The 24,078-nt window shown below is 49.5% G+C and overlaps 24 non-coding genes across 24 annotated transcripts; all 24 read left to right on the top strand.

Annotated features, from left to right (window-relative positions):
- Window positions 1-361: 361 nt before the first annotated feature.
- Window positions 362-480, top strand: LOC135490229 (5S ribosomal RNA). Its single transcript, XR_010447441.1, has one exon. It is a non-coding gene; the product is annotated as a 5S ribosomal RNA (ribosomal RNA).
- Window positions 481-1,379: 899 nt separating this feature from the next.
- LOC135490228 (5S ribosomal RNA) lies at window positions 1,380-1,498 on the top strand. The gene has a single exon (XR_010447440.1). It is a non-coding gene; the product is annotated as a 5S ribosomal RNA (ribosomal RNA).
- Window positions 1,499-2,392: 894 nt separating this feature from the next.
- LOC135490227 (5S ribosomal RNA) lies at window positions 2,393-2,511 on the top strand. The gene has a single exon (XR_010447439.1). It is a non-coding gene; the product is annotated as a 5S ribosomal RNA (ribosomal RNA).
- An 898-nt stretch (window positions 2,512-3,409) lies between these two features.
- Window positions 3,410-3,528, top strand: LOC135490226 (5S ribosomal RNA). The gene has a single exon (XR_010447438.1). It is a non-coding gene; the product is annotated as a 5S ribosomal RNA (ribosomal RNA).
- Window positions 3,529-4,428: 900 nt separating this feature from the next.
- On the top strand, window positions 4,429-4,547 carry LOC135490225 (5S ribosomal RNA). The gene has a single exon (XR_010447437.1). It is a non-coding gene; the product is annotated as a 5S ribosomal RNA (ribosomal RNA).
- An 897-nt stretch (window positions 4,548-5,444) lies between these two features.
- LOC135490223 (5S ribosomal RNA) lies at window positions 5,445-5,563 on the top strand. The gene has a single exon (XR_010447435.1). It is a non-coding gene; the product is annotated as a 5S ribosomal RNA (ribosomal RNA).
- Window positions 5,564-6,459: 896 nt separating this feature from the next.
- Window positions 6,460-6,578, top strand: LOC135490222 (5S ribosomal RNA). The gene has a single exon (XR_010447434.1). It is a non-coding gene; the product is annotated as a 5S ribosomal RNA (ribosomal RNA).
- Window positions 6,579-7,476: 898 nt separating this feature from the next.
- Window positions 7,477-7,595, top strand: LOC135490221 (5S ribosomal RNA). The gene has a single exon (XR_010447433.1). It is a non-coding gene; the product is annotated as a 5S ribosomal RNA (ribosomal RNA).
- A 903-nt stretch (window positions 7,596-8,498) lies between these two features.
- LOC135490220 (5S ribosomal RNA) lies at window positions 8,499-8,617 on the top strand. The gene has a single exon (XR_010447432.1). It is a non-coding gene; the product is annotated as a 5S ribosomal RNA (ribosomal RNA).
- Window positions 8,618-9,483: 866 nt separating this feature from the next.
- On the top strand, window positions 9,484-9,602 carry LOC135490219 (5S ribosomal RNA). The gene has a single exon (XR_010447431.1). It is a non-coding gene; the product is annotated as a 5S ribosomal RNA (ribosomal RNA).
- Window positions 9,603-10,499: 897 nt separating this feature from the next.
- Window positions 10,500-10,618, top strand: LOC135490218 (5S ribosomal RNA). Its single transcript, XR_010447430.1, has one exon. It is a non-coding gene; the product is annotated as a 5S ribosomal RNA (ribosomal RNA).
- Window positions 10,619-11,513: 895 nt separating this feature from the next.
- LOC135490217 (5S ribosomal RNA) lies at window positions 11,514-11,632 on the top strand. The gene has a single exon (XR_010447429.1). It is a non-coding gene; the product is annotated as a 5S ribosomal RNA (ribosomal RNA).
- Window positions 11,633-12,534: 902 nt separating this feature from the next.
- Window positions 12,535-12,653, top strand: LOC135490216 (5S ribosomal RNA). Its single transcript, XR_010447428.1, has one exon. It is a non-coding gene; the product is annotated as a 5S ribosomal RNA (ribosomal RNA).
- Window positions 12,654-13,550: 897 nt separating this feature from the next.
- LOC135490215 (5S ribosomal RNA) lies at window positions 13,551-13,669 on the top strand. Its single transcript, XR_010447427.1, has one exon. It is a non-coding gene; the product is annotated as a 5S ribosomal RNA (ribosomal RNA).
- A 901-nt stretch (window positions 13,670-14,570) lies between these two features.
- LOC135490428 (5S ribosomal RNA) lies at window positions 14,571-14,689 on the top strand. The gene has a single exon (XR_010447631.1). It is a non-coding gene; the product is annotated as a 5S ribosomal RNA (ribosomal RNA).
- An 896-nt stretch (window positions 14,690-15,585) lies between these two features.
- LOC135490214 (5S ribosomal RNA) lies at window positions 15,586-15,704 on the top strand. The gene has a single exon (XR_010447426.1). It is a non-coding gene; the product is annotated as a 5S ribosomal RNA (ribosomal RNA).
- A 901-nt stretch (window positions 15,705-16,605) lies between these two features.
- Window positions 16,606-16,724, top strand: LOC135490212 (5S ribosomal RNA). The gene has a single exon (XR_010447424.1). It is a non-coding gene; the product is annotated as a 5S ribosomal RNA (ribosomal RNA).
- Window positions 16,725-17,621: 897 nt separating this feature from the next.
- LOC135490211 (5S ribosomal RNA) lies at window positions 17,622-17,740 on the top strand. The gene has a single exon (XR_010447423.1). It is a non-coding gene; the product is annotated as a 5S ribosomal RNA (ribosomal RNA).
- An 895-nt stretch (window positions 17,741-18,635) lies between these two features.
- Window positions 18,636-18,754, top strand: LOC135490210 (5S ribosomal RNA). Its single transcript, XR_010447422.1, has one exon. It is a non-coding gene; the product is annotated as a 5S ribosomal RNA (ribosomal RNA).
- An 895-nt stretch (window positions 18,755-19,649) lies between these two features.
- Window positions 19,650-19,768, top strand: LOC135490209 (5S ribosomal RNA). The gene has a single exon (XR_010447421.1). It is a non-coding gene; the product is annotated as a 5S ribosomal RNA (ribosomal RNA).
- Window positions 19,769-20,666: 898 nt separating this feature from the next.
- LOC135490208 (5S ribosomal RNA) lies at window positions 20,667-20,785 on the top strand. The gene has a single exon (XR_010447420.1). It is a non-coding gene; the product is annotated as a 5S ribosomal RNA (ribosomal RNA).
- An 898-nt stretch (window positions 20,786-21,683) lies between these two features.
- On the top strand, window positions 21,684-21,802 carry LOC135490207 (5S ribosomal RNA). Its single transcript, XR_010447418.1, has one exon. It is a non-coding gene; the product is annotated as a 5S ribosomal RNA (ribosomal RNA).
- Window positions 21,803-22,701: 899 nt separating this feature from the next.
- On the top strand, window positions 22,702-22,820 carry LOC135490206 (5S ribosomal RNA). The gene has a single exon (XR_010447417.1). It is a non-coding gene; the product is annotated as a 5S ribosomal RNA (ribosomal RNA).
- Window positions 22,821-23,718: 898 nt separating this feature from the next.
- On the top strand, window positions 23,719-23,837 carry LOC135490420 (5S ribosomal RNA). Its single transcript, XR_010447623.1, has one exon. It is a non-coding gene; the product is annotated as a 5S ribosomal RNA (ribosomal RNA).
- The last annotated feature ends 241 nt before the right edge of the window (window positions 23,838-24,078 follow it).

Here is a 24,078-nt window from a genome sequence, read left to right as displayed (position 1 = left end):
CATGACGTCAGGGAGCCTCGGAGTAGTCTGCTCGTGACGTCAGAGCTCGTGACGTCACGCTGCGTTCCTAGTGATGAGACACCTTGCCAACCGTTGGCGTCTTTGATGTCCAGTCGGCACTCTCTTCTTCCGATGTTGGTCTGCGTGCAGTTCTTGAATGTGCGTCCGTTTCTGTTTCAGTGCGAGCCTGCGTGAACTGTATGTCTACGCGTAGACTCCGTCGTGTAATGGGCGCCCCAACCACATCTGTAATGCGACGAAGCTGTGACGTAGGCATACATAATGCCTCTGACCACAAAATATGACGCATTATAGTAGGCGCAGTGATATTATAAGTAACCTACGCATCGCCGCCTCTAATGTCTACGACCATATCACGTTGAAAACACCGGTTCTCGTCCGATCACCGAAGCCAAGCAACGTCGAGCGTGGTTAGTACGTGGATGGGTGACCGCCTCGGAATACCGCGTGTTGTAGACTTTTTCTCTTCATGTCCCAATCATTTTGTTTCTTCTTCCCTTGTACGATTGTTAAAATGAAAATGTAGGCTACCTTATGTGGTGGCCATCGAATTTTGCGAAATGGAAATGGCAGCCAGGGGGCCGGCCTGTAGGTCCCGCACCTGTATTTAACCAATCAGCTCGCGGTTATAGTTCCGTTTGAGACGAATGGGTGGTCTCACCATACCAGTTGAATGTTATTTTCCATTTCAAATATACTTCTTCTTATATTGAGAATAAGGTGTGTTTAAAGTGATGAAAATGATTAAGTTTCAGTCAAATTGGCTTGCTTGTGTGGTTTTGGGGCTCAAATTAACCGTTGCGGTCAAAAAGGTGATTCGCGGGTTAAAGCCCGTCGAAAATCATCCCTCCCCTCTCTCCCCCCCCCCCCCGCCCAACACTGCGCAGGCCTACTGGCTTCCAAGCGTTTATACTAGGACGCTTTTTGAGTTCAGACCGGCGTGGAAGTTGCTGCTAGTGACGTCAGTCCTGATTCGGGAGATGGCGCTGGCGTCTCTCATGACGTCAGGGAGCCTCGGAGTAGTCTGCTCGTGACGTCAGAGCTCGTGACGTCACGCTGCGTTCCTAGTGATGAGACACCTTGCCAACCGTTGGCGTCTTTGATGTCCAGTCGGCACTCTCTTCTTCCGATGTTGGTCTGCGTGCAGTTCTTGAATGTGCGTCCGTTTCTGTTTCAGTGCGAGCCTGCGTGAACTGTATGTCTACGCGTAGACTCCGTCGTGTAATGGGCGCCCCAACCACATCTGTAATGCGACGAAGCTGTGACGTAGGCATACATAATGCCTCTGACCACAAAATATGACGCATTATAGTAGGCGCAGTGATATTATAAGTAACCTACGCATCGCCGCCTCTAATGTCTACGACCATATCACGTTGAAAACACCGGTTCTCGTCCGATCACCGAAGCCAAGCAACGTCGAGCGTGGTTAGTACGTGGATGGGTGACCGCCTCGGAATACCGCGTGTTGTAGACTTTTTCTCTTCATGTCCCAATCATTTTGTTTCTTCTTCCCTTGTACGATTGTTAAAATGAAAATGTAGGCTACCTTATGTGGTGGCCATCGAATTTTGCGAAATGGAAATGGCAGCCAGGGGGCCGGCCTGTAGGTCCCGCACCTGTATTTAACCAATCAGCTCGCGGTTATAGTTCCGTTTGAGACGAATGGGTGGTCTCACCATACCAGTTGAATGTTATTTTCCATTTCAAATATACTTCTTCTTATATTGAGAATAAGGTGTGTTTAAAGTGATGAAAATGATTAAGTTTCAGTCAAATTGGCTTGCTTGTGTGGTTTTGGGGCTCAAATTAACCGTTGCGGTCAAAAAGGTGATTCGCGGGTTAAAGCCCGTCGAAAATCATCCCTCCCCTCTCTCCCCCCCCGCCCAACACTGCCCAGGCCTACTGGCTTCCAAGCGTTTATACTAGGACGCTTTTTGAGTTCAGACCGGCGTGGAAGTTGCTGCTAGTGACGTCAGTCCTGATTCGGGAGATGGCGCTGGCGTCTCTCATGACGTCAGGGAGCCTCGGAGTAGTCTGCTCGTGACGTCAGAGCTCGTGACGTCACGCTGCGTTCCTAGTGATGAGACACCTTGCCAACCGTTGGCGTCTTTGATGTCCAGTCGGCACTCTCTTCTTCCGATGTTGGTCTGCGTGCAGTTCTTGAATGTGCGTCCGTTTCTGTTTCAGTGCGAGCCTGCGTGAACTGTTTGTCTACGCGTAGACTCCGTCGTGTAATGGGCGCCCCAACCACATCTGTAATGCGACGAAGCTGTGACGTAGGCATACATAATGCCTCTGACCACAAAATATGACGCATTATAGTAGGCGCAGTGATATTATAAGTAACCTACGCATCGCCGCCTCTAATGTCTACGACCATATCACGTTGAAAACACCGGTTCTCGTCCGATCACCGAAGCCAAGCAACGTCGAGCGTGGTTAGTACGTGGATGGGTGACCGCCTCGGAATACCGCGTGTTGTAGACTTTTTCTCTTCATGTCCCAATCATTTTGTTTCTTCTTCCCTTGTACGATTGTTAAAATGAAAATGTAGGCTACCTTATGTGGTGGCCATCGAATTTTGCGAAATGGAAATGGCAGCCAGGGGGCCGGCCTGTAGGTCCCGCACCTGTATTTAACCAATCAGCTCGCGGTTATAGTTCCGTTTGAGACGAATGGGTGGTCTCACCATACCAGTTGAATGTTATTTTCCATTTCAAATATACTTCTTCTTATATTGAGAATAAGGTGTGTTTAAAGTGATGAAAATGATTAAGTTTCAGTCAAATTGGCTTGCTTGTGTGGTTTTGGGGCTCAAATTAACCGTTGCGGTCAAAAAGGTGATTCGCGGGTTAAAGCCCGTCGAAAATCATCCCTCCCCTCTCTCCCCCCCCCCCCGCCCAACACTGCGCAGGCCTACTGGCTTCCAAGCGTTTATACTAGGACGCTTTTTGAGTTCAGACCGGCGTGGAAGTTGCTGCTAGTGACGTCAGTCCTGATTCGGGAGATGGCGCTGGCGTCTCTCATGACGTCAGGGAGCCTCGGAGTAGTCTGCTCGTGACGTCAGAGCTCGTGACGTCACGCTGCGTTCCTAGTGATGAGACACCTTGCCAACCGTTGGCGTCTTTGATGTCCAGTCGGCACTCTCTTCTTCCGATGTTGGTCTGCGTGCAGTTCTTGAATGTGCGTCCGTTTCTGTTTCAGTGCGAGCCTGCGTGAACTGTATGTCTACGCGTAGACTCCGTCGTGTAATGGGCGCCCCAACCACATCTGTAATGCGACGAAGCTGTGACGTAGGCATACATAATGCCTCTGACCACAAAATATGACGCATTATAGTAGGCGCAGTGATATTATAAGTAACCTACGCATCGCCGCCTCTAATGTCTACGACCATATCACGTTGAAAACACCGGTTCTCGTCCGATCACCGAAGCCAAGCAACGTCGAGCGTGGTTAGTACGTGGATGGGTGACCGCCTCGGAATACCGCGTGTTGTAGACTTTTTCTCTTCATGTCCCAATCATTTTGTTTCTTCTTCCCTTGTACGATTGTTAAAATGAAAATGTAGGCTACCTTATGTGGTGGCCATCGAATTTTGCGAAATGGAAATGGCAGCCAGGGGGCCGGCCTGTAGGTCCCGCACCTGTATTTAACCAATCAGCTCGCGGTTATAGTTCCGTTTGAGACGAATGGGTGGTCTCACCATACCAGTTGAATGTTATTTTCCATTTCAAATATACTTCTTCTTATATTGAGAATAAGGTGTGTTTAAAGTGATGAAAATGATTAAGTTTCAGTCAAATTGGCTTGCTTGTGTGGTTTTGGGGCTCAAATTAACCGTTGCGGTCAAAAAGGTGATTCGCGGGTTAAAGCCCGTCGAAAATCATCCCTCCCCTCTCTCCCCCCCCCCCCCCGCCCAACACTGCGCAGGCCTACTGGCTTCCAAGCGTTTATACTAGGACGCTTTTTGAGTTCAGACCGGCGTGGAAGTTGCTGCTAGTGACGTCAGTCCTGATTCGGGAGATGGCGCTGGCGTCTCTCATGACGTCAGGGAGCCTCGGAGTAGTCTGCTCGTGACGTCAGAGCTCGTGACGTCACGCTGCGTTCCTAGTGATGAGACACCTTGCCAACCGTTGGCGTCTTTGATGTCCAGTCGGCACTCTCTTCTTCCGATGTTGGTCTGCGTGCAGTTCTTGAATGTGCGTCCGTTTCTGTTTCAGTGCGAGCCTGCGTGAACTGTATGTCTACGCGTAGACTCCGTCGTGTAATGGGCGCCCCAACCACATCTGTAATGCGACGAAGCTGTGACGTAGGCATACATAATGCCTCTGACCACAAAATATGACGCATCATAGTAGGCGCAGTGATATTATAAGTAACCTACGCATCGCCGCCTCTAATGTCTACGACCATATCACGTTGAAAACACCGGTTCTCGTCCGATCACCGAAGCCAAGCAACGTCGAGCGTGGTTAGTACGTGGATGGGTGACCGCCTCGGAATACCGCGTGTTGTAGACTTTTTCTCTTCATGTCCCAATCATTTTGTTTCTTCTTCCCTTGTACGATTGTTAAAATGAAAATGTAGGCTACCTTATGTGGTGGCCATCGAATTTTGCGAAATGGAAATGGCAGCCAGGGGGCCGGCCTGTAGGTCCCGCACCTGTATTTAACCAATCAGCTCGCGGTTATAGTTCCGTTTGAGACGAATGGGTGGTCTCACCATACCAGTTGAATGTTATTTTCCATTTCAAATATACTTCTTCTTATATTGAGAATAAGGTGTGTTTAAAGTGATGAAAATGATTAAGTTTCAGTCAAATTGGCTTGCTTGTGTGGTTTTGGGGCTCAAATTAACCGTTGCGGTCAAAAAGGTGATTCGCGGGTTAAAGCCCGTCGAAAATCATCCCTCCCCTCTCTCCCCCCCCCCCGCCCAACACTGCGCAGGCCTACTGGCTTCCAAGCGTTTATACTAGGACGCTTTTTGAGTTCAGACCGGCGTGGAAGTTGCTGCTAGTGACGTCAGTCCTAATTCGGGAGATGGCGCTGGCGTCTCTCATGACGTCAGGGAGCCTCGGAGTAGTCTGCTCGTGACGTCAGAGCTCGTGACGTCACGCTGCGTTCCTAGTGATGAGACACCTTGCCAACCGTTGGCGTCTTTGATGTCCAGTCGGCACTCTCTTCTTCCGATGTTGGTCTGCGTGCAGTTCTTGAATGTGCGTCCGTTTCTGTTTCAGTGCGAGCCTGCGTGAACTGTATGTCTACGCGTAGACTCCGTCGTGTAATGGGCGCCCCAACCACATCTGTAATGCGACGAAGCTGTGACGTAGGCATACATAATGCCTCTGACCACAAAATATGACGCATTATAGTAGGCGCAGTGATATTATAAGTAACCTACGCATCGCCGCCTCTAATGTCTACGACCATATCACGTTGAAAACACCGGTTCTCGTCCGATCACCGAAGCCAAGCAACGTCGAGCGTGGTTAGTACGTGGATGGGTGACCGCCTCGGAATACCGCGTGTTGTAGACTTTTTCTCTTCATGTCCCAGTCATTTTGTTTCTTCTTCCCTTGTACGATTGTTAAAATGAAAATGTAGGCTACCTTATGTGGTGGCCATCGAATTTTGCGAAATGGAAATGGCAGCCAGGGGGCCGGCCTGTAGGTCCCGCACCTGTATTTAACCAATCAGCTCGCGGTTATAGTTCCGTTTGAGACGAATGGGTGGTCTCACCATACCAGTTGAATGTTATTTTCCATTTCAAATATACTTCTTCTTATATTGAGAATAAGGTGTGTTTAAAGTGATGAAAATGATTAAGTTTCAGTCAAATTGGCTTGCTTGTGTGGTTTTGGGGCTCAAATTAACCGTTGCGGTCAAAAAGGTGATTCGCGGGTTAAAGCCCGTCGAAAATCATCCCTCCCCTCTCTCCCCCCCCCCGCCCAACACTGCGCAGGCCTACTGGCTTCCAAGCGTTTATACTAGGACGCTTTTTGAGTTCAGACCGGCGTGGAAGTTGCTGCTAGTGACGTCAGTCCTGATTCGGGAGATGGCGCTGGCGTCTCTCATGACGTCAGGGAGCCTCGGAGTAGTCTGCTCGTGACGTCAGAGCTCGTGACGTCACGCTGCGTTCCTAGTGATGAGACACCTTGCCAACCGTTGGCGTCTTTGATGTCCAGTCGGCACTCTCTTCTTCCGATGTTGGTCTGCGTGCAGTTCTTGAATGTGCGTCCGTTTCTGTTTCAGTGCGAGCCTGCGTGAACTGTATGTCTACGCGTAGACTCCGTCGTGTAATGGGCGCCCCAACCACATCTGTAATGCGACGAAGCTGTGACGTAGGCATACATAATGCCTCTGACCACAAAATATGACGCATTATAGTAGGCGCAGTGATATTATAAGTAACCTACGCATCGCCGCCTCTAATGTCTACGACCATATCACGTTGAAAACACCGGTTCTCGTCCGATCACCGAAGCCAAGCAACGTCGAGCGTGGTTAGTACGTGGATGGGTGACCGCCTCGGAATACCGCGTGTTGTAGACTTTTTCTCTTCATGTCCCAATCATTTTGTTTCTTCTTCCCTTGTACGATTGTTAAAATGAAAATGTAGGCTACCTTATGTGGTGGCCATCGAATTTTGCGAAATGGAAATGGCAGCCAGGGGGCCGGCCTGTAGGTCCCGCACCTGTATTTAACCAATCAGCTCGCGGTTATAGTTCCGTTTGAGACGAATGGGTGGTCTCACCATACCAGTTGAATGTTATTTTCCATTTCAAATATACTTCTTCTTATATTGAGAATAAGGTGTGTTTAAAGTGATGAAAATGATTAAGTTTCAGTCAAATTGGCTTGCTTGTGTGGTTTTGGGGCTCAAATTAACCGTTGCGGTCAAAAAGGTGATTCGCGGGTTAAAGCCCGTCGAAAATCATCCCTCCCCTCTCTCCCCCCCCCCCCGCCCAACACTGCGCAGGCCTACTGGCTTCCAAGCGTTTATACTAGGACGCTTTTTGAGTTCAGACCGGCGTGGAAGTTGCTGCTAGTGACGTCAGTCCTGATTCGGGAGATGGCGCTGGCGTCTCTCATGACGTCAGGGAGCCTCGGAGTAGTCTGCTCGTGACGTCAGAGCTCGTGACGTCACGCTGCGTTCCTAGTGATGAGACACCTTGCCAACCGTTGGCGTCTTTGATGTCCAGTCGGCACTCTCTTCTTCCGATGTTGGTCTGCGTGCAGTTCTTGAATGTGCGTCCGTTTCTGTTTCAGTGCGAGCCTGCGTGAACTGTATGTCTACGCGTAGACTCCGTCGTGTAATGGGCGCCCCAACCACATCTGTAATGCGACGAAGCTGTGACGTAGGCATACATAATGCCTCTGACCACAAAATATGACGCATTATAGTAGGCGCAGTGATATTATAAGTAACCTACGCATCGCCGCCTCTAATGTCTACGACCATATCACGTTGAAAACACCGGTTCTCGTCCGATCACCGAAGCCAAGCAACGTCGAGCGTGGTTAGTACGTGGATGGGTGACCGCCTCGGAATACCGCGTGTTGTAGACTTTTTCTCTTCATGTCCCAATCATTTTGTTTCTTCTTCCCTTGTACGATTGTTAAAATGAAAATGTAGGCTACCTTATGTGGTGGCCATCGAATTTTGCGAAATGGAAATGGCAGCCAGGGGGCCGGCCTGTAGGTCCCGCACCTGTATTTAACCAATCAGCTCGCGGTTATAGTTCCGTTTGAGACGAATGGGTGGTCTCACCATACCAGTTGAATGTTATTTTCCATTTCAAATATACTTCTTCTTATATTGAGAATAAGGTGTGTTTAAAGTGATGAAAATGATTAAGTTTCAGTCAAATTGGCTTGCTTGTGTGGTTTTGGGGCTCAAATTAACCGTTGCGGTCAAAAAGGTGATTCGCGGGTTAAAGCCCGTCGAAAATCATCCCTCCCCTCTCTCCCCCCCCCCCCCCCCCGCCCAACACTGCGCAGGCCTACTGGCTTCCAAGCGTTTATACTAGGACGCTTTTTGAGTTCAGACCGGCGTGGAAGTTGCTGCTAGTGACGTCAGTCCTGATTCGGGAGATGGCGCTGGCGTCTCTCATGACGTCAGGGAGCCTCGGAGTAGTCTGCTCGTGACGTCAGAGCTCGTGACGTCACGCTGCGTTCCTAGTGATGAGACACCTTGCCAACCGTTGGCGTCTTTGATGTCCAGTCGGCACTCTCTTCTTCCGATGTTGGTCTGCGTGCAGTTCTTGAATGTGCGTCCGTTTCTGTTTCAGTGCGAGCCTGCGTGAACTGTATGTCTACGCGTAGACTCCGTCGTGTAATGGGCGCCCCAACCACATCTGTAATGCGACGAAGCTGTGACGTAGGCATACATAATGCCTCTGACCACAAAATATGACGCATTATAGTAGGCGCAGTGATATTATAAGTAACCTACGCATCGCCGCCTCTAATGTCTACGACCATATCACGTTGAAAACACCGGTTCTCGTCCGATCACCGAAGCCAAGCAACGTCGAGCGTGGTTAGTACGTGGATGGGTGACCGCCTCGGAATACCGCGTGTTGTAGACTTTTTCTCTTCATGTCCCAATCATTTTGTTTCTTCTTCCCTTGTACGATTGTTAAAATGAAAATGTAGGCTACCTTATGTGGTGGCCATCGAATTTTGCGAAATGGAAATGGCACCTGTATTTAACCAATCAGCTCGCGGTTATAGTTCCGTTTGAGACGAATGGGTGGTCTCACCATACCAGTTGAATGTTATTTTCCATTTCAAATATACTTCTTCTTATATTGAGAATAAGGTGTGTTTAAAGTGATGAAAATGATTAAGTTTCAGTCAAATTGGCTTGCTTGTGTGGTTTTGGGGCTCAAATTAACCGTTGCGGTCAAAAAGGTGATTCGCGGGTTAAAGCCCGTCGAAAATCATCCCTCCCCTCTCTCCCCCCCCGCCCAACACTGCGCAGGCCTACTGGCTTCCAAGCGTTTATACTAGGACGCTTTTTGAGTTCAGACCGGCGTGGAAGTTGCTGCTAGTGACGTCAGTCCTGATTCGGGAGATGGCGCTGGCGTCTCTCATGACGTCAGGGAGCCTCGGAGTAGTCTGCTCGTGACGTCAGAGCTCGTGACGTCACGCTGCGTTCCTAGTGATGAGACACCTTGCCAACCGTTGGCGTCTTTGATGTCCAGTCGGCACTCTCTTCTTCCGATGTTGGTCTGCGTGCAGTTCTTGAATGTGCGTCCGTTTCTGTTTCAGTGCGAGCCTGCGTGAACTGTATGTCTACGCGTAGACTCCGTCGTGTAATGGGCGCCCCAACCACATCTGTAATGCGACGAAGCTGTGACGTAGGCATACATAATGCCTCTGACCACAAAATATGACGCATTATAGTAGGCGCAGTGATATTATAAGTAACCTACGCATCGCCGCCTCTAATGTCTACGACCATATCACGTTGAAAACACCGGTTCTCGTCCGATCACCGAAGCCAAGCAACGTCGAGCGTGGTTAGTACGTGGATGGGTGACCGCCTCGGAATACCGCGTGTTGTAGACTTTTTCTCTTCATGTCCCAATCATTTTGTTTCTTCTTCCCTTGTACGATTGTTAAAATGAAAATGTAGGCTACCTTATGTGGTGGCCATCGAATTTTGCGAAATGGAAATGGCAGCCAGGGGGCCGGCCTGTAGGTCCCGCACCTGTATTTAACCAATCAGCTCGCGGTTATAGTTCCGTTTGAGACGAATGGGTGGTCTCACCATACCAGTTGAATGTTATTTTCCATTTCAAATATACTTCTTCTTATATTGAGAATAAGGTGTGTTTAAAGTGATGAAAATGATTAAGTTTCAGTCAAATTGGCTTGCTTGTGTGGTTTTGGGGCTCAAATTAACCGTTGCGGTCAAAAAGGTGATTCGCGGGTTAAAGCCCGTCGAAAATCATCCCTCCCCTCTCTCCCCCCCCCCCGCCCAACACTGCGCAGGCCTACTGGCTTCCAAGCGTTTATACTAGGACGCTTTTTGAGTTCAGACCGGCGTGGAAGTTGCTGCTAGTGACGTCAGTCCTGATTCGGGAGATGGCGCTGGCGTCTCTCATGACGTCAGGGAGCCTCGGAGTAGTCTGCTCGTGACGTCAGAGCTCGTGACGTCACGCTGCGTTCCTAGTGATGAGACACCTTGCCAACCGTTGGCGTCTTTGATGTCCAGTCGGCACTCTCTTCTTCCGATGTTGGTCTGCGTGCAGTTCTTGAATGTGCGTCCGTTTCTGTTTCAGTGCGAGCCTGCGTGAACTGTTTGTCTACGCGTAGACTCCGTCGTGTAATGGGCGCCCCAACCACATCTGTAATGCGACGAAACTGTGACGTAGGCATACATAATGCCTCTGACCACAAAATATGACGCATTATAGTAGGCGCAGTGATATTATAAGTAACCTACGCATCGCCGCCTCTAATGTCTACGACCATATCACGTTGAAAACACCGGTTCTCGTCCGATCACCGAAGCCAAGCAACGTCGAGCGTGGTTAGTACGTGGATGGGTGACCGCCTCGGAATACCGCGTGTTGTAGACTTTTTCTCTTCATGTCCCAATCATTTTGTTTCTTCTTCCCTTGTACGATTGTTAAAATGAAAATGTAGGCTACCTTATGTGGTGGCCATCGAATTTTGCGAAATGGAAATGGCAGCCAGGGGGCCGGCCTGTAGGTCCCGCACCTGTATTTAACCAATCAGCTCGCGGTTATAGTTCCGTTTGAGACGAATGGGTGGTCTCACCATACCAGTTGAATGTTATTTTCCATTTCAAATATACTTCTTCTTATATTGAGAATAAGGTGTGTTTAAAGTGATGAAAATGATTAAGTTTCAGTCAAATTGGCTTGCTTGTGTGGTTTTGGGGCTCAAATTAACCGTTGCGGTCAAAAAGGTGATTCGCGGGTTAAAGCCCGTCGAAAATCATCCCTCCCCTCTCTCCCCCCCCCGCCCAACACTGCGCAGGCCTACTGGCTTCCAAGCGTTTATACTAGGACGCTTTTTGAGTTCAGACCGGCGTGGAAGTTGCTGCTAGTGACGTCAGTCCTGATTCGGGAGATGGCGCTGGCGTCTCTCATGACGTCAGGGAGCCTCGGAGTAGTCTGCTCGTGACGTCAGAGCTCGTGACGTCACGCTGCGTTCCTAGTGATGAGACACCTTGCCAACCGTTGGCGTCTTTCATGTCCAGTCGGCACTCTCTTCTTCCGATGTTGGTCTGCGTGCAGTTCTTGAATGTGCGTCCGTTTCTGTTTCAGTGCGAGCCTGCGTGAACTGTATGTCTACGCGTAGACTCCGTCGTGTAATGGGCGCCCCAACCACATCTGTAATGCGACGAAGCTGTGACGTAGGCATAAATAATGCCTCTGACCACAAAATATGACGCATTATAGTAGGCGCAGTGATATTATAAGTAACCTACGCATCGCCGCCTCTAATGTCTACGACCATATCACGTTGAAAACACCGGTTCTCGTCCGATCACCGAAGCCAAGCAACGTCGAGCGTGGTTAGTACGTGGATGGGTGACCGCCTCGGAATACCGCGTGTTGTAGACTTTTTCTCTTCATGTCCCAATCATTTTGTTTCTTCTTCCCTTGTACGATTGTTAAAATGAAAATGTAGGCTACCTTATGTGGTGGCCATCGAATTTTGCGAAATGGAAATGGCAGCCAGGGGGCCGGCCTGTAGGTCCCGCACCTGTATTTAACCAATCAGCTCGCGGTTATAGTTCCGTTTGAGACGAATGGGTGGTCTCACCATACCAGTTGAATGTTATTTTCCATTTCAAATATACTTCTTCTTATATTGAGAATAAGGTGTGTTTAAAGTGATGAAAATGATTAAGTTTCAGTCAAATTGGCTTGCTTGTGTGGTTTTGGGGCTCAAATTAACCGTTGCGGTCAAAAAGGTGATTCGCGGGTTAAAGCCCGTCGAAAATCATCCCTCCCCTCTCTCCCCCCCCCCCCCCCCGCCCAACACTGCGCAGGCCTACTGGCTTCCAAGCGTTTATACTAGGACGCTTTTTGAGTTCAGACCGGCGTGGAAGTTGCTGCTAGTGACGTCAGTCCTGATTCGGGAGATGGCGCTGGCGTCTCTCATGACGTCAGGGAGCCTCGGAGTAGTCTGCTCGTGACGTCAGAGCTCGTGACGTCACGCTGCGTTCCTAGTGATGAGACACCTTGCCAACCGTTGGCGTCTTTGATGTCCAGTCGGCACTCTCTTCTTCCGATGTTGGTCTGCGTGCAGTTCTTGAATGTGCGTCCGTTTCTGTTTCAGTGCGAGCCTGCGTGAACTGTATGTCTACGCGTAGACTCCGTCGTGTAATGGGCGCCCCAACCACATCTGTAATGCGACGAAGCTGTGACGTAGGCATACATAATGCCTCTGACCACAAAATATGACGCATTATAGTAGGCGCAGTGATATTATAAGTAACCTACGCATCGCCGCCTCTAATGTCTACGACCATATCACGTTGAAAACACCGGTTCTCGTCCGATCACCGAAGCCAAGCAACGTCGAGCGTGGTTAGTACGTGGATGGGTGACCGCCTCGGAATACCGCGTGTTGTAGACTTTTTCTCTTCATGTCCCAATCATTTTGTTTCTTCTTCCCTTGTACGATTGTTAAAATGAAAATGTAGGCTACCTTATGTGGTGGCCATCGAATTTTGCGAAATGGAAATGGCAGCCAGGGGGCCGGCCTGTAGGTCCCGCACCTGTATTTAACCAATCAGCTCGCGGTTATAGTTCCGTTTGAGACGAATGGGTGGTCTCACCATACCAGTTGAATGTTATTTTCCATTTCAAATATACTTCTTCTTATATTGAGAATAAGGTGTGTTTAAAGTGATGAAAATGATTAAGTTTCAGTCAAATTGGCTTGCTTGTGTGGTTTTGGGGCTCAAATTAACCGTTGCGGTCAAAAAGGTGATTCGCGGGTTAAAGCCCGTCGAAAATCATCCCTCCCCTCTCTCCCCCCCCCCCGCCCAACACTGCGCAGGCCTACTGGCTTCCAAGCGTTTATACTAGGACGCTTTTTGAGTTCAGACCGGCGTGGAAGTTGCTGCTAGTGACGTCAGTCCTGATTCGGGAGATGGCGCTGGCGTCTCTCATGACGTCAGGGAGCCTCGGAGTAGTCTGCTCGTGACGTCAGAGCTCGTGACGTCACGCTGCGTTCCTAGTGATGAGACACCTTGCCAACCGTTGGCGTCTTTGATGTCCAGTCGGCACTCTCTTCTTCCGATGTTGGTCTGCGTGCAGTTCTTGAATGTGCGTCCGTTTCTGTTTCAGTGCGAGCCTGCGTGAACTGTATGTCTACGCGTAGACTCCGTCGTGTAATGGGCGCCCCAACCACATCTGTAATGCGACGAAGCTGTGACGTAGGCATACATAATGCCTCTGACCACAAAATATGACGCATTATAGTAGGCGCAGTGATATTATAAGTAACCTACGCATCGCCGCCTCTAATGTCTACGACCATATCACGTTGAAAACACCGGTTCTCGTCCGATCACCGAAGCCAAGCAACGTCGAGCGTGGTTAGTACGTGGATGGGTGACCGCCTCGGAATACCGCGTGTTGTAGACTTTTTCTCTTCATGTCCCAATCATTTTGTTTCTTCTTCCCTTGTACGATTGTTAAAATGAAAATGTAGGCTACCTTATGTGGTGGCCATCGAATTTTGCGAAATGGAAATGGCAGCCAGGGGGCCGGCCTGTAGGTCCCGCACCTGTATTTAACCAATCAGCTCGCGGTTATAGTTCCGTTTGAGACGAATGGGTGGTCTCACCATACCAGTTGAATGTTATTTTCCATTTCAAATATACTTCTTCTTATATTGAGAATAAGGTGTGTTTAAAGTGATGAAAATGATTAAATTTCAGTCAAATTGGCTTGCTTGTGTGGTTTTGGGGCTCAAATTAACCGTTGCGGTCAAAAAGGTGATTCGCGGGTTAAAGCCCGTCGAAAATCATCCCTCCCCTCTCTCCCCCCCCCCCCCCCGCCCAACACTGCGCAGGCCTACTGGCTTCCAAGCGTTTATACTAGGACGCTTTTTGAGTTCAGACCGGCGTGGAAGTTGCTGCTAGTGACGTCAGTCCTGATTCGGGAGATGGCGCTGGCGTCTCTCATGACGTCAGGGAGCCTCGGAGTAGTCTGCTCGTGACGTCAGAGCTCGTGACGTCACGCTGCGTTCCTAGTGATGAGACACCTTGCCAACCGTTGGCGTCTTTGATGTCCAGTCGGCACTCTCTTCTTCCGATGTTGGTCTGCGTGCAGTTCTTGAATGTGCGTCCGTTTCTGTTTCAGTGCGAGCCTGCGTGAACTGTATGTCTACGCGTAGACTCCGTCGTGTAATGGGCGCCCCAACCACATCTGTAATGCGACGAAGCTGTGACGTAGGCATACATAATGCCTCTGACCACAAAATATGACGCATTATAGTAGGCGCAGTGATATTATAAGTAACCTACGCATCGCCGCCTCTAATGTCTACGACCATATCACGTTTAAAACACCGGTTCTCGTCCGATCACCGAAGCCAAGCAACGTCGAGCGTGGTTAGTACGTGGATGGGTGACCGCCTCGGAATACCGCGTGTTGTAGACTTTTTCTCTTCATGTCCCAATCATTTTGTTTCTTCTTCCCTTGTACGATTGTTAAAATGAAAATGTAGGCTACCTTATGTGGTGGCCATCGAATTTTGCGAAATGGAAATGGCAGCCAGGGGGCCGGCCTGTAGGTCCCGCACCTGTATTTAACCAATCAGCTCGCGGTTATAGTTCCGTTTGAGACGAATGGGTGGTCTCACCATACCAGTTGAATGTTATTTTCCATTTCAAATATACTTCTTCTTATATTGAGAATAAGGTGTGTTTAAAGTGATGAAAATGATTAAGTTTCAGTCAAATTGGCTTGCTTGTGTGGTTTTGGGGCTCAAATTAACCGTTGCGGTCAAAAAGGTGATTCGCGGGTTAAAGCCCGTCGAAAATCATCCCTCCCCTCTCTCCCCCCCCCCGCCCAACACTGCGCAGGCCTACTGGCTTCCAAGCGTTTATACTAGGACGCTTTTTGAGTTCAGACCGGCGTGGAAGTTGCTGCTAGTGACGTCAGTCCTGATTCGGGAGATGGCGCTGGCGTCTCTCATGACGTCAGGGAGCCTCGGAGTAGTCTGCTCGTGACGTCAGAGCTCGTGACGTCACGCTGCGTTCCTAGTGATGAGACACCTTGCCAACCGTTGGCGTCTTTGATGTCCAGTCGGCACTCTCTTCTTCCGATGTTGGTCTGCGTGCAGTTCTTGAATGTGCGTCCGTTTCTGTTTCAGTGCGAGCCTGCGTGAACTGTATGTCTACGCGTAGACTCCGTCGTGTAATGGGCGCCCCAACCACATCTGTAATGCGACGAAGCTGTGACGTAGGCATACATAATGCCTCTGACCACAAAATATGACGCATTATAGTAGGCGCAGTGATATTATAAGTAACCTACGCATCGCCGCCTCTAATGTCTACGACCATATCACGTTGAAAACACCGGTTCTCGTCCGATCACCGAAGCCAAGCAACGTCGAGCGTGGTTAGTACGTGGATGGGTGACCGCCTCGGAATACCGCGTGTTGTAGACTTTTTCTCTTCATGTCCCAATCATTTTGTTTCTTCTTCCCTTGTACGATTGTTAAAATGAAAATGTAGGCTACCTTATGTGGTGGCCATCGAATTTTGCGAAATGGAAATGGCAGCCAGGGGGCCGGCCTGTAGGTCCCGCACCTGTATTTAACCAATCAGCTCGCGGTTATAGTTCCGTTTGAGACGAATGGGTGGTCTCACCATACCAGTTGAATGTTATTTTCCATTTCAAATATACTTCTTCTTATATTGAGAATAAGGTGTGTTTAAAGTGATGAAAATGATTAAGTTTCAGTCAAATTGGCTTGCTTGTGTGGTTTTGGGGCTCAAATTAACCGTTGCGGTCAAAAAGGTGATTCGCGGGTTAAAGCCCGTCGAAAATCATCCCTCCCCTCTCTCCCCCCCCCCCCCCCGCCCAACACTGCGCAGGCCTACTGGCTTCCAAGCGTTTATACTAGGACGCTTTTTGAGTTCAGACCGGCGTGGAAGTTGCTGCTAGTGACGTCAGTCCTGATTCGGGAGATGGCGCTGGCGTCTCTCATGACGTCAGGGAGCCTCGGAGTAGTCTGCTCGTGACGTCAGAGCTCGTGACGTCACGCTGCGTTCCTAGTGATGAGACACCTTGCCAACCGTTGGCGTCTTTGATGTCCAGTCGGCACTCTCTTCTTCCGATGTTGGTCTGCGTGCAGTTCTTGAATGTGCGTCCGTTTCTGTTTCAGTGCGAGCCTGCGTGAACTGTATGTCTACGCGTAGACTCCGTCGTGTAATGGGCGCCCCAACCACATCTGTAATGCGACGAAGCTGTGACGTAGGCATACATAATGCCTCTGACCACAAAATATGACGCATTATAGTAGGCGCAGTGATATTATAAGTAACCTACGCATCGCCGCCTCTAATGTCTACGACCATATCACGTTGAAAACACCGGTTCTCGTCCGATCACCGAAGCCAAGCAACGTCGAGCGTGGTTAGTACGTGGATGGGTGACCGCCTCGGAATACCGCGTGTTGTAGACTTTTTCTCTTCATGTCCCAATCATTTTGTTTCTTCTTCCCTTGTACGATTGTTAAAATGAAAATGTAGGCTACCTTATGTGGTGGCCATCGAATTTTGCGAAATGGAAATGGCAGCCAGGGGGCCGGCCTGTAGGTCCCGCACCTGTATTTAACCAATCAGCTCGCGGTTATAGTTCCGTTTGAGACGAATGGGTGGTCTCACCATACCAGTTGAATGTTATTTTCCATTTCAAATATACTTCTTCTTATATTGAGAATAAGGTGTGTTTAAAGTGATGAAAATGATTAAGTTTCAGTCAAATTGGCTTGCTTGTGTGGTTTTGGGGCTCAAATTAACCGTTGCGGTCAAAAAGGTGATTCGCGGGTTAAAGCCCGTCGAAAATCATCCCTCCCCTCTCTCCCCCCCCCCCGCCCAACACTGCGCAGGCCTACTGGCTTCCAAGCGTTTATACTAGGACGCTTTTTGAGTTCAGACCGGCGTGGAAGTTGCTGCTAGTGACGTCAGTCCTGATTCGGGAGATGGCGCTGGCGTCTCTCATGACGTCAGGGAGCCTCGGAGTAGTCTGCTCGTGACGTCAGAGCTCGTGACGTCACGCTGCGTTCCTAGTGATGAGACACCTTGCCAACCGTTGGCGTCTTTGATGTCCAGTCGGCACTCTCTTCTTCCGATGTTGGTCTGCGTGCAGTTCTTGAATGTGCGTCCGTTTCTGTTTCAGTGCGAGCCTGCGTGAACTGTATGTCTACGCGTAGACTCCGTCGTGTAATGGGCGCCCCAACCACATCTGTAATGCGACGAAGCTGTGACGTAGGCATACATAATGCCTCTGACCACAAAATATGACGCATTATAGTAGGCGCAGTGATATTATAAGTAACCTACGCATCGCCGCCTCTAATGTCTACGACCATATCACGTTGAAAACACCGGTTCTCGTCCGATCACCGAAGCCAAGCAACGTCGAGCGTGGTTAGTACGTGGATGGGTGACCGCCTCGGAATACCGCGTGTTGTAGACTTTTTCTCTTCATGTCCCAATCATTTTGTTTCTTCTTCCCTTGTACGATTGTTAAAATGAAAATGTAGGCTACCTTATGTGGTGGCCATCGAATTTTGCGAAATGGAAATGGCAGCCAGGGGGCCGGCCTGTAGGTCCCGCACCTGTATTTAACCAATCAGCTCGCGGTTATAGTTCCGTTTGAGACGAATGGGTGGTCTCACCATACCAGTTGAATGTTATTTTCCATTTCAAATATACTTCTTCTTATATTGAGAATAAGGTGTGTTTAAAGTGATGAAAATGATTAAGTTTTAGTCAAATTGGCTTGCTTGTGTGGTTTTGGGGCTCAAATTAACCGTTGCGGTCAAAAAGGTGATTCGCGGGTTAAAGCCCGTCGAAAATCATCCCTCCCCTCTCTCCCCCCCCCGCCCAACACTGCGCAGGCCTACTGGCTTCCAAGCGTTTATACTAGGACGCTTTTTGAGTTCAGACCGGCGTGGAAGTTGCTGCTAGTGACGTCAGTCCTGATTCGGGAGATGGCGCTGGCGTCTCTCATGACGTCAGGGAGCCTCGGAGTAGTCTGCTCGTGACGTCAGAGCTCGTGACGTCACGCTGCGTTCGTAGTGATGAGACACCTTGCCAACCGTTGGCGTCTTTGATGTCCAGTCGGCACTCTCTTCTTCCGATGTTGGTCTGCGTGCAGTTCTTGAATGTGCGTCCGTTTCTGTTTCAGTGCGAGCCTGCGTGAACTGTATGTCTACGCGTAGACTCCGTCGTGTAATGGGCGCCCCAACCACATCTGTAATGCGACGAAGCTGTGACGTAGGCATACATAATGCCTCTGACCACAAAATATGACGCATTATAGTAGGCGCAGTGATATTATAAGTAACCTACGCATCGCCGCCTCTAATGTCTACGACCATATCACGTTGAAAACACCGGTTCTCGTCCGATCACCGAAGCCAAGCAACGTCGAGCGTGGTTAGTACGTGGATGGGTGACCGCCTCGGAATACCGCGTGTTGTAGACTTTTTCTCTTCATGTCCCAATCATTTTGTTTCTTCTTCCCTTGTACGATTGTTAAAATGAAAATGTAGGCTACCTTATGTGGTGGCCATCGAATTTTGCGAAATGGAAATGGCAGCCAGGGGGCCGGCCTGTAGGTCCCGCACCTGTATTTAACCAATCAGCTCGCGGTTATAGTTCCGTTTGAGACGAATGGGTGGTCTCACCATACCAGTTGAATGTTATTTTCCATTTCAAATATACTTCTTCTTATATTGAGAATAAGGTGTGTTTAAAGTGATGAAAATGATTAAGTTTCAGTCAAATTGGCTTGCTTGTGTGGTTTTGGGGCTCAAATTAACCGTTGCGGTCAAAAAGGTGATTCGCGGGTTAAAGCCCGTCGAAAATCATCCCTCCCCTCTCTCCCCCCCCCGCCCAACACTGCGCAGGCCTACTGGCTTCCAAGCGTTTATACTAGGACGCTTTTTGAGTTCAGACCGGCGTGGAAGTTGCTGCTAGTGACGTCAGTCCTGATTCGGGAGATGGCGCTGGCGTCTCTCATGACGTCAGGGAGCCTCGGAGTAGTCTGCTCGTGACGTCAGAGCTCGTGACGTCACGCTGCGTTCCTAGTGATGAGACACCTTGCCAACCGTTGGCGTCTTTGATGTCCAGTCGGCACTCTCTTCTTCCGATGTTGGTCTGCGTGCAGTTCTTGAATGTGCGTCCGTTTCTGTTTCAGTGCGAGCCTGCGTGAACTGTATGTCTACGCGTAGACTCCGTCGTGTAATGGGCGCCCCAACCACATCTGTAATGCGACGAAGCTGTGACGTAGGCATACATAATGCCTCTGACCACAAAATATGACGCATTATAGTAGGCGCAGTGATATTATAAGTAACCTACGCATCGCCGCCTCTAATGTCTACGACCATATCACGTTGAAAACACCGGTTCTCGTCCGATCACCGAAGCCAAGCAACGTCGAGCGTGGTTAGTACGTGGATGGGTGACCGCCTCGGAATACCGCGTGTTGTAGACTTTTTCTCTTCATGTCCCAATCATTTTGTTTCTTCTTCCCTTGTACGATTGTTAAAATGAAAATGTAGGCTACCTTATGTGGTGGCCATCGAATTTTGCGAAATGGAAATGGCAGCCAGGGGGCCGGCCTGTAGGTCCCGCACCTGTATTTAACCAATCAGCTCGCGGTTATAGTTCCGTTTGAGACGAATGGGTGGTCTCACCATACCAGTTGAATGTTATTTTCCATTTCAAATATACTTCTTCTTATATTGAGAATAAGGTGTGTTTAAAGTGATGAAAATGATTAAGTTTCAGTCAAATTGGCTTGCTTGTGTGGTTTTGGGGCTCAAATTAACCGTTGCGGTCAAAAAGGTGATTCGCGGGTTAAAGCCCGTCGAAAATCATCCCTCCCCTCTCTCCCCCCCCCCCCGCCCAACACTGCGCAGGCCTACTGGCTTCCAAGCGTTTATACTAGGACGCTTTTTGAGTTCAGACCGGCGTGGAAGTTGCTGCTAGTGACGTCAGTCCTGATTCGGGAGATGGCGCTGGCGTCTCTCATGACGTCAGGGAGCCTCGGAGTAGTCTGCTCGTGACGTCAGAGCTCGTGACGTCACGCTGCGTTCCTAGTGATGAGACACCTTGCCAACCGTTGGCGTCTTTGATGTCCAGTCGGCACTCTCTTCTTCCGATGTTGGTCTGCGTGCAGTTCTTGAATGTGCGTCCGTTTCTGTTTCAGTGCGAGCCTGCGTGAACTGTATGTCTACGCGTAGACTCCGTCGTGTAATGGGCGCCCCAACCACATCTGTAATGCGACGAAGCTGTGACGTAGGCATACATAATGCCTCTGACCACAAAATATGACGCATTATAGTAGGCGCAGTGATATTATAAGTAACCTACGCATCGCCGCCTCTAATGTCTACGACCATATCACGTTGAAAACACCGGTTCTCGTCCGATCACCGAAGCCAAGCAACGTCGAGCGTGGTTAGTACGTGGATGGGTGACCGCCTCGGAATACCGCGTGTTGTAGACTTTTTCTCTTCATGTCCCAATCATTTTGTTTCTTCTTCCCTTGTACGATTGTTAAAATGAAAATGTAGGCTACCTTATGTGGTGGCCATCGAATTTTGCGAAATGGAAATGGCAGCCAGGGGGCCGGCCTGTAGGTCCCGCACCTGTATTTAACCAATCAGCTCGCGGTTATAGTTCCGTTTGAGACGAATGGGTGGTCTCACCATACCAGTTGAATGTTATTTTCCATTTCAAATATACTTCTTCTTATATTGAGAATAAGGTGTGTTTAAAGTGATGAAAATGATTAAGTTTCAGTCAAATTGGCTTGCTTGTGTGGTTTTGGGGCTCAAATTAACCGTTGCGGTCAAAAAGGTGATTCGCGGGTTAAAGCCCGTCGAAAATCATCCCTCCCCTCTCTCCCCCCCCCCCCGCCCAACACTGCGCAGGCCTACTGGCTTCCAAGCGTTTATACTAGGACGCTTTTTGAGTTCAGACCGGCGTGGAAGTTGCTGCTAGTGACGTCAGTCCTGATTCGGGAGATGGCGCTGGCGTCTCTCATGACGTCAGGGAGCCTCGTAGTAGTCTGCTCGTGACGTCAGAGCTCGTGACGTCACGCTGCGTTCCTAGTGATGAGACACCTTGCCAACCGTTGGCGTCTTTGATGTCCAGTCGGCACTCTCTTCTTCCGATGTTGGTCTGCGTGCAGTTCTTGAATGTGCGTCCGTTTCTGTTTCAGTGCGAGCCTGCGTGAACTGTATGTCTACGCGTAGACTCCGTCGTGTAATGGGCGCCCCAACCACATCTGTAATGCGACGAAGCTGTGACGTAGGCATACATAATGCCTCTGACCACAAAATATGACGCATTATAGTAGGCGCAGTGATATTATAAGTAACCTACGCATCGCCGCCTCTAATGTCTACGACCATATCACGTTGAAAACACCGGTTCTCGTCCGATCACCGAAGCCAAGCAACGTCGAGCGTGGTTAGTACGTGGATGGGTGACCGCCTCGGAATACCGCGTGTTGTAGACTTTTTCTCTTCATGTCCCAATCATTTTGTTTCTTCTTCCCTTGTACGATTGTTAAAATGAAAATGTAGGCTACCTTATGTGGTGGCCATCGAATTTTGCGAAATGGAAATGGCAGCCAGGGGGCCGGCCTGTAGGTCCCGCACCTGTATTTAACCAATCAGCTCGCGGTTATAGTTCCGTTTGAGACGAATGGGTGGTCTCACCATACCAGTTGAATGTTATTTTCCATTTCAAATATACTTCTTCTTATATTGAGAATAAGGTGTGTTTAAAGTGATGAAAATGATTAAGTTTCAGTCAAATTGGCTTGCTTGTGTGGTTTTGGGGCTCAAATTAACCGTTGCGGTCAAAAAGGTGATTCGCGGGTTAAAGCCCGTCGAAAATCATCCCTCCCCTCTCTCCCCCCCCCCCCCGCCCAACACTGCGCAGGCCTACTGGCTTCCAAGCGTTTATACTAGGACGCTTTTTGAGTTCAGACCGGCGTGGAAGTTGCTGCTAGTGACGTCAGTCCTGATTCGGGAGATGGCGCTGGCGTCTCTCATGACGTCAGGGAGCCTCGGAGTAGTCTGCTCGTGACGTCAGAGCTCGTGACGTCACGCTGCGTTCCTAGTGATGAGACACCTTGCCAACCGTTGGCGTCTTTGATGTCCAGTCGGCACTCTCTTCTTCCGATGTTGGTCTGCGTGCAGTTCTTGAATGTGCGTCCGTTTCTGTTTCAGTGCGAGCCTGCGTGAACTGTATGTCTACGCGTAGACTCCGTCGTGTAATGGGCGCCCCAACCACATCTGTAATGCGACGAAGCTGTGACGTAGGCATACATAATGCCTCTGACCACAAAATATGACGCATTATAGTAGGTGCAGTGATATTATAAGTAACCTACGCATCGCCGCCTCTAATGTCTACGACCATATCACGTTGAAAACACCGGTTCTCGTCCGATCACCGAAGCCAAGCAACGTCGAGCGTGGTTAGTACGTGGATGGGTGACCGCCTCGGAATACCGCGTGTTGTAGACTTTTTCTCTTCATGTCCCAATCATTTTGTTTCTTCTTCCCTTGTACGATTGTTAAAATGAAAATGTAGGCTACCTTATGTGGTGGCCATCGAATTTTGCGAAATGGAAATGGCAGCCAGGGGGCCGGCCTGTAGGTCCCGCACCTGTATTTAACCAATCAGCTCGCGGTTATAGTTCCGTTTGAGACGAATGGGTGGTCTCACCATACCAGTTGAATGTTATTTTCCATTTCAAATATACTTCTTCTTATATTGAGAATAAGGTGTGTTTAAAGTGATGAAAATGATTAAGTTTCAGTCAAATTGGCTTGCTTGTGTGGTTTTGGGGCTCAAATTAACCGTTGCGGTCAAAAAGGTGATTCGCGGGTTAAAGCCCGTCGAAAATCATCCCTCCCCTCTCTCCCCCCCCCCCCGCCCAACACTGCGCAGGCCTACTGGCTTCCAAGCGTTTATACTAGGACGCTTTTTGAGTTCAGACCGGCGTGGAAGTTGCTGCTAGTGACGTCAGTCCTGATTCGGGAGATGGCGCTGGCGTCTCTCATGACGTCAGGGAGCCTCGGAGTAGTCTGCTCGTGACGTCAGAGCTCGTGACGTCACGCTGCGTTCCTAGTGATGAGACACCTTGCCAACCGTTGGCGTCTTTGATGTCCAGTCGGCACTCTCTTCTTCCGATGTTGGTCTGCGTGCAGTTCTTGAATGTGCGTCCGTTTCTGTTTCAGTGCGAGCCTGCGTGAACTGTATGTCTACGCGTAGACTCCGTCGTGTAATGGGCGCCCCAACCACATCTGTAATGCGACGAAGCTGTGACGTAGGCATACATAATGCCTCTGACCACAAAATATGACGCATTATAGTAGGCGCAGTGATATTATAAGTAACCTACGCATCGCCGCCTCTAATGTCTACGACCATATCACGTTGAAAACACCGGTTCTCGTCCGATCACCGAAGCCAAGCAACGTCGAGCGTGGTTAGTACGTGGATGGGTGACCGTCTCGGAATACCGCGTGTTGTAGACTTTTTCTCTTCATGTCCCAATCATTTTGTTTCTTCTTCCCTTGTACGATTGTTAAAATGAAAATGTAGGCTACCTTATGTGGTGGCCATCGAATTTTGCGAAATGGAAATGGCAGCCAGGGGGCCGGCCTGTAGGTCCCGCACCTGTTTTTAACCAATCAGCTCGCGGTTATAGTTCCGTTTGAGACGAATGGGTGGTCTCACCATACCAGTTGAATGTTATTTTCCATTTCAAATATACTT

The sequence above is a fragment of the Lineus longissimus genome, chromosome 6 (assembly GCF_910592395.1).
Source record: "Lineus longissimus chromosome 6, tnLinLong1.2, whole genome shotgun sequence".
In the NCBI taxonomy this organism is placed as follows: domain Eukaryota; kingdom Metazoa; phylum Nemertea; class Pilidiophora; order Heteronemertea; family Lineidae; genus Lineus; species Lineus longissimus.
Note: the sequence above shows the minus strand (reverse complement) of the source record. Positions and strands in the feature narration are given on the sequence as shown.